This window comes from Thunnus albacares, chromosome 17, assembly GCF_914725855.1.
Source record: "Thunnus albacares chromosome 17, fThuAlb1.1, whole genome shotgun sequence".
NCBI lineage: Eukaryota > Metazoa > Chordata > Actinopteri > Scombriformes > Scombridae > Thunnus > Thunnus albacares.
In genome coordinates this window covers 16,250,723-16,258,913 of record NC_058122.1, presented here as the reverse complement: position 1 = coordinate 16,258,913, position 8,191 = coordinate 16,250,723, and positions in this window count along the sequence as shown.

The window sequence follows — 8,191 nt, the reverse complement described above, 5'->3', positions numbered from 1 at the left end:
CGTTTCTTGTACTTTTTCTTCAACCTTTGTACATGATATTAGAAATCATACCAGTGAAAGTCACACTGAAAGTTGAAATGAAAGACTCTTTTTTTATTATAATTTGGGGATTATAATAAAAGACAAACTGAAACACTGTTGGTTTAAGGTTAAGCCCCGACAGGAAAATTGTTGAGACAAGTTTGGTTAGGACATTCATTTTAGGTGTGTAAGGAGGATTACTTCAGTTTGGTGAGTGGAACCTCATTATATTCACAGCCCTCAACCTTGAGGTTAGTCACTCACCGGCTGTGTGGCTGGGTTATATGAGCAGTCTCAATATTGTGTTTAATGACAAGACCCAAATAGTTCCAAGTGTTTTGGTAATTTTCGCAAATCAATATTTTTTAAAGTCACTTTGGATAATCTTGAATAATAAGAAATTAGGTTATAGTAAATTTAATTAATGTTAATATTTGGGCCCGACCGATACTGGATTTTTGGGGCCAACGCCGATACCAATATTAGGGAGTAAAAAAATTCTGATATCTATATATCTGTTGATAATCTTATATATAGAGAATATATACATAATCACACATTTTTGCAATTATCCCTCAAATGTGGTTATCAAACACTTGCAACAAAGACGTGTAATGGAGGCATTATATTTTACACTTTAACAATAAACTTTATTGTATAAAATGACATGGAATTTGATAATTATAAATAACTATAAATAAAAAAAACAGAACAAAAAAAACAACAACACATGTACGTATATATATTAAACCTGAATTAAGAAAAAGGATCAAATATACATAAAATGCTGCCTATTTAAAAAAATAAATAAATATCGGCACATATCAGACAACATATATGCCTATACTGATATATCTGTGATAGGCCTCTCTTCAGGCCAGTGTTTAACTTCATTTCATCTTAACTGGTCAGCCTCTGTTAAGCCCAAAGCTTCTTCTTAAGATCAGGTTGTTATTATACTATAGCTCTTTGTGAAAAAAAAAATCCTTGATTGTACAATGACCTGCTGGGTTATAAGGTCTCAGTTTACAAAGCAAGCTTGAAAACTGGTACTCAGCTTATTTTTCCTTTTGACATTCATTCACTTACAATCATTTGAGCCTCAACAGAGTCATATTAGATTAGTCATGTACAAGTAAGGCAGTTTGGCTTTCTTCTTGAACTAATCAGTGAGGTGTAATCCAATTCCTTAACCCTTGAATGCATGACCTACAGTATGGATGTTTGGAAAACAATACAATCAGTTTGTGTAAAAGTCCACTGTACCATACAATATTATTTATCATGTATCCTGAATATGATATTTTTCATAGATGATTTGATGATAGAGATTTCTGCATGAACTGTCATACAACTCATACAGATCTTTTTAAGATGTGGATGAAACACATTAGCTGAATAATGGCACATCACAGAAAATGATGAAGATGTGGGGGCTGAAGATAGCTGGACTGAAATCTCAGCATCCTTACTAACCTCACTTGAGTAAAGCAGAAGAGACTTACCAACCTGTAAATGAAGGCTCTACATAACTTACAACACCTCTGCAACTGATTATGGCAATGAGGATGATTATGTTGAGGAAGGTCATTCATGGTGTTGCCACAAACAGCATCTATCAGGAATAAAAAATAATAAGCTTAGATAATATAGCAAAACAACCACCAATCATGGTCATTATGACACTGGACACTGTTGCATTATACTGTTGACATTACAATACCATTAAGTACATGACTGATACATCCTAGATCTTCCCTGTAGGAACACGATATCAGTGCTCTGTTTTTCTCAAATTTAAAATCTGTATTTTAAATTTGGATGGAACTAATTTGGATCATTATTATGACAAAATTGTGTTTAATTATGGATCGGTCAAATCTGGCCGATACCTGATCCTCTTAATGAGGTCAGTATCTATATCACAACACTGGTCCACAAGTGTATTGGTGCATTCCTTCTTTCCTCCCACTTATCAGTGTGGTTTGTGTTTCAGAAACAACGACAGGACAAGGAGTGCCCCCCAACCACCATCTTATCTCCAGGGACACTGTGGGGTCAGATCACCCAAAGGTGCTGCACTCCAGTCTTGTGGAGTTGACTTCCAACACATTTAGGTTTTTAAGTTTGGGCCCAGACAGTTGCTTAATGTAGTTGGCTGTAATGGTAACGGTACACTATTGCATCCCTACAATCAACTTTACCCCTGAGATTAACCGACCTGCCGACAGGTGAGCAGTGAACCTGCTGAGATTTCACTGACGTGAGCATGTGGGTGATGTAGTCCACAGAGTCCCATAGCAAGGAAGAGAGTGGAGAGTTGATCCTGCTGCAGGGCACAGAGAGGGCAGTGTCTGGGACAGAGGAACTCTGATGGACGGGCACAAAGAGACCATTGGTTTGGCCGAGACACAGCGGGAATCCAGTTGTCGTTCCGTGGGAAGAGTTGAGCTCAGTGAGACAGACCTCTCTTCCTCTCTCCCTCAATGAGTATGTGACAGAGAAGAGGAGATGGAGACATCAACAAAGCCCTCACAAGCAGCCCTCAATGATTGAATGGAGGCATTATTTCAATCCAACATGAGATACGCACCATTACAATGTTGCCGTTGGGGAAGTAATAATAATGAAATACTCAGTAATGAACACATACCATGTAAAAAAAAAAAAAAGTACTGTAGCTCCCTGGAATACATTATCCGTAATTATTAACATGCACTTTTAATGGAGGTTTTGTTCATTATCTGTAATGTTGGAGGGACATAACAGAGAAGAACTAGGCACCCTGGAAAAATAATGAGACTTGTGTTATTGATCCTCTGTACATCAATACCTGGAAAAAGTTTGTTTCTGCCAAATCCTGATCCAAAAAATATTCCCTTTGGCCAAGTTCCCCCTCATTTTATCTGCATCGCAACCCAAGCCAACACATGTTGCAATCCAAAGCACACACCGATTCCCATGAAATAAAAGCATCAATCTGATCCAGCACTACTACAGAAATCCCATTGTTCTTCATCATACAACACTGACCCACCACAATCAAGCTCTATTGGGAAACTCTGCACTCCTGTTAAACACTCCCATAAGGAAATGCACACATGCACGCACATTTGAATATCCCAAGCAGCTGTAGGGGGGGTGGAGGGCAGTGGACCATGGAGCGGGTGATACTTGGAGCTCAATAAATAAAGTGGAAGGAGAATAATCAAGAGGCTTGAATATTTGGTTGTTTAATTAGAGTGATGATACCGGGAGAGAGTAATGCTTTTGCGAAATTATTTGTTATGCTCAGACTTGTCAACATTGACTGTGACAGTGTTTTATTGTCTTTGTTGAATAAGCATAATTAGTCTGACTCTTTTTTGAATACTTTCTCAGATGGTAACATTTATTTCTTCATGACTTTAATCATATTTAAGCAAGAAATGTTGCCTTTACACGTGCACACATTATTACTCATGAATGACTGAAAATGTTCCCCTTAACTCCATCTGTCTCATCTGTCATTCTCTGTTTCTCAAGGGGGATGTGTGCATGGCCCTTACACACTGTTTTGATTGTTATCACATGCCATGAAGTGCTTGTCTGTATTGGGGTGGAGAGATAGCAATCACTGCTTCCCACTTTACCCACTGTACTCCACCTGTGGCACCTGGTCTAAGGAGCCACACAGACCACAGGGTCCAGTGGGAGTTATTCCAAACAGTACTAACACTCAACATCCCCAAGCCCCCATCACTGGGCGTCAAATCATTCTGCACTGGAAACCGACATCAGGAATGTCAAAAAGAACAGAGTTTCTGGCTAGTTAGACCTGTGCTTGCCCTCTACTAAAATATGCAGTGGTTGTTTTAGCCCAACTTTACACTGGTGACCCGACGCCCCAAAGTCACTTCTCTATTCCCAGCCACTGCCAAAAAGTTAACTACTTTCCGTCTTGACTCCTGCAGACTCTTCCACCCCTTCCAGGGCTCTAATACCCCCGTGACCTCCCGGACTCTCCCCTGCCTCCTGCCCCCTGCACTTCCCCACCCTCCTGTGCCCTCCCTGGCACCTTTGCCCCACGGCCCGGCCTCATTCATCTAGCCACCCCTCTCCGGCCAGGGGAGCTGAAGGCCCTCTTTGTATGCGCTCCCTGGGAGATATTAACCCCCCGTCTCCGCGCTCCCACCAAACAAAGGAAGCACTTACTAACCGCTAAAGCCTTAACAAACAGCGCCTTTCAAATGAACCCTGCTCCATGCGGTGCAGAGGGAGGGGAGCGCCCAGGAGAGAAAAGCCCAAAACATTTGCTTGTTTTCGCAGATTACAGAAAACCCGGTGGTGCTGTACTCGGATCCTGTTGAGTTGACTTGCTACACCGTTAGGTTCCTGCTTGGACTCAGAAGGTTGCTACTGAAATAAGGAAGGTTGAAAAGGCCTCATGCATGCACCCAGACACTCATACACCCTACAGGTATCTGTTTTTTATTGTGGGGAATTCCTATTGACTTATACTAAGTCCATAGTTTTACTAACAATAAACTCCTGCATAAAACTCTTCAATCTTACCCTGATCTTAAATTTATTGCAACCATAAACCTTTACTGTCTATTTGGATCCCTACTAGTTACTGCATCACTTAAGAATTTAACATTGAGACAATACAAATTGCCAAAACTCATAAACAACTCACAACTACTCATTTAACATCCAGTTTCCTTTAATTTCACCTTCAGGTAGGTGTAAGTTTGGAATTTCCTCTTGTTTCAATCTGATAGTATCACATATTGTACATATTTTTTTATGATTTTGTTCCAGCTCATCATTGAGACTATACGGTGGTTACACTGATTTTTTTTATTCCGTCATATGGAAATATTCTCGGTGTCTCATGAATACATTAATACACATTTCCTCTGATGTTCAATTTAAAATAAAGTTTGGAAATAGAGTTTTAAATAGAGTTTGTACTGTCAAATTGGCAGGGCAGTGCAATTGAGGAGGTTACATAACATGGTGATGATATGGATAAAATTTATTATAATAGTAACTCTTTATATCCTGATATAAATTGTCAGTATATTTTCTGGAAAACAACTGTGAAACCATTTGTGAATAAGATAACCTGATGGGAGTGTCTGTTTTCAGCGAATCCAGTGAATTAAGATCCTACTAAAACTAAAACTACTGATCCCCACAGGGGAAGTTTAGCAATACCTTAAATTACTATTTTACATTAAAAAAATCCTTTAAATTAAAAATAAAGCAGTCCTTCCCACCAAACAATGACCACGATTACATAATACAACAATAAATATTAAAAAGGTATATATGGCTCAATGGAGCCTCCTGTTACTCATTTTATAGTCACATGTTCCATACACCCGCCAATCATGACAAATCTTTTACAACAGGCAGTTCACATAAACATTTGAGATTCACAAGTTTGCATACAACAATACTTCACTGTGTGCTTGCTACTTCACTGCTGCCTGATTTTAAAAACTGGAGGTTCTCTAGGACAGTCTGTATCAAGCTTGCTCGGATTTGCTGTGGAGCATCACTTGAGCAAAGCCACACTGCTAAACTAAAATATGTACAAATGCAATAAATGGTTAATACTTTGACATTACTTGACTAAACTAAACTAAACTAAACTAAACTAAATTAAACTAAATTAAACTAAACTAAACTAAACTATAGAAACATATCTGACATTTGACAAACTGCTATCAATTTACAGTCTATAACGTCATATCACCCAACCCTAAATGCCAACAATGTCAAAGTTGAGTTAACACCTTAGAATGGCATGACACATTATAACACTGGATGTTAAAGAATACAACCGCATGAAACACTAAGTAAACCCTTCCTCTTATTTTCATATAAAAACAGCCATGTGTGACCACTTTTGTTGATTTTGTTGATCAGGACCTATCAAGGCAGTAAAAACACATAGCCATGTCTTACACAAACAGGCACACGCACAAAAACCAACAAACCCAAGTCCCATGAGTAAGTTTCTGGGCAAGTGTGTAATGTGGTTGAGGTTCAAAACACAAGCCAAAATCACCCAAGCTGCCTCCCAGGTCTGAAATAAATCCACCAATGACCTTTTATCCCCTCAGAAATGTGCACTTAATATGATGGGGGAAATGACTTTATGATGACTTTACCCTCAAACGTTTTGGCGAGTGCATTGCAGGCGCTTGCTCTCCGGTTCAGGGCAAGAGAGAGAGGGAGGGCGATGGAGAGATAGAGTCCAGATGCAGTGTAACTATGGAAATGAGATTGTTTTGGAGCTTAGCAAGGTTGATGACACTGCACACCTGTGAAGACACAGAACAATCACACACATTATTATCTATGACGTATTTCGTCAGAGTGTAGTTGAACAATAGGTCAACAACCTCTGAGCCTGCTGAATGTACTGCTTGTCTCAGCAAACTGAATAGCAAACATACAATAGAGTCACATTGTGTAATTGGGAATTGAGAAATACGTTGAATAAAAAGAAATGTTTTTCTAAATTTAATGAGAACTGCTCTGTGTTTGACCAACTCCTAATTTATTTAGCAACTGTATCAAGAGTCAAATGGGACACTATAAACTGAAGGCAGCTGCGGTTAAGAGCTTTACAGCCATTGTTCTGCTGAGGTGATAACCATTGTTAAAACTGCAGAATATGACCTTTATTGGACTCCACACTGGAAGACAGTATTGATTTGCATTTCCTTGTGGACTTCAGGTGTGACAGCTTTTATCTACATATGTGCTTTCAGAGAACTATGGTTGATTTACCTTTTTTTTTGTTAAATGTTTGGATTAGTAATATTTGGAGTATTAGTCATATTTGGTGGAGCTCAAAGGTTAAGTTTCACCCAAACATTGGCACCTGCTTTTTTGTCTGAACAGTGAGTCACACAGAGAGCAGTTAGGAGGGCTTGCAGGTAAGCTGTCATTAAAAGGTTGCCTGTCCTGTCAAGGTGTGCCATCACCTTTACAGCTGTCAGGGATATGTCTGCAGGCCACTGACTTCTAGCTTAAGGCTAAAACATACCCACTGGCTGGCTGGCCAAACACAACATAGCAAACAAGAACATGAATAAAAAGGTTACTGGTATCCTGTAAGTGATCCAAAACATACACATCTGTTTGACATGCTAATAGAAAATATTCAGTGTAAGTACAATAGCAGATAATAAAGGCAACTAATTGTTCCTGATAATACAGTATACAGTATATTGGTCTTTTTCCACCTGTGGGAAAATGATTGCTTCTGTCTTTGTTTGAATTGACTTCAATTGATGTAAACTGACTTAAATTGATGTAACCTGTGGCTTCATTCTCAGTCACATCTAATGGAAAACAACCCACTGTCTACACTCGTCAGACAAGAATACAGTGTAAATGTCCACCTTCCCACTGTCCCATCCAACACCCATCCCTCTATCCATCCAAACATGTGGTACAACCCCCTGTTCACAGGACAACACAAGACCCAGAAGGAGTGGACCGGCGCAGGTCCAAGTCACAGGAATCGTCTTCCCACATCTGAGCTTTCTGCCAATGAATGAGGCTTTGTCTGCAGAGGAATGAGATCCATATCTCCCATTTGGCATCGCTCATGTCGTCACTAATCAGAAGCAGATGAGCAGACAAGTTGTGCTTTGCGCTGCCTGTGTGTATGTGAGCGAGCGCGCAAAGCTTAGATGGGTTTTACTGCTGAGCTATGGAACATGACTGGGGTTAAAAACATGGTTTATGTAGAGATCAGAACACCCTGATGTGAAACACGCACTCTGGTCTGTATCACATTTTATGACCACTGTCAGCAAATTATTCACAAAATAAAGCATAGGGAAAGCAAAGGGATTTCTGCATATCTTCATTGTTCATATTCAGAATGACAACAGTCAAAATTAGAACTTAATGTTGTGAGATGTAGAGTCTAAAAGATATCTATATTTGTCTTCTGACATACTGTGAATTGTGAATGAGTGACAGAGTGAGTAAGAAGTATGTGCAGTATGTATGTACAGTAAACGCATGTCCTTACGCCGTTTAAAATAACATAAAAATTCAGATAGTGAGCTCTGGGCAGGTCAAGCTTCGTGCACTTGGAAACAAGTGATGAGCTACAGTTGAATAGCACTGACAAGCTAGAAGAAATACAGCCATC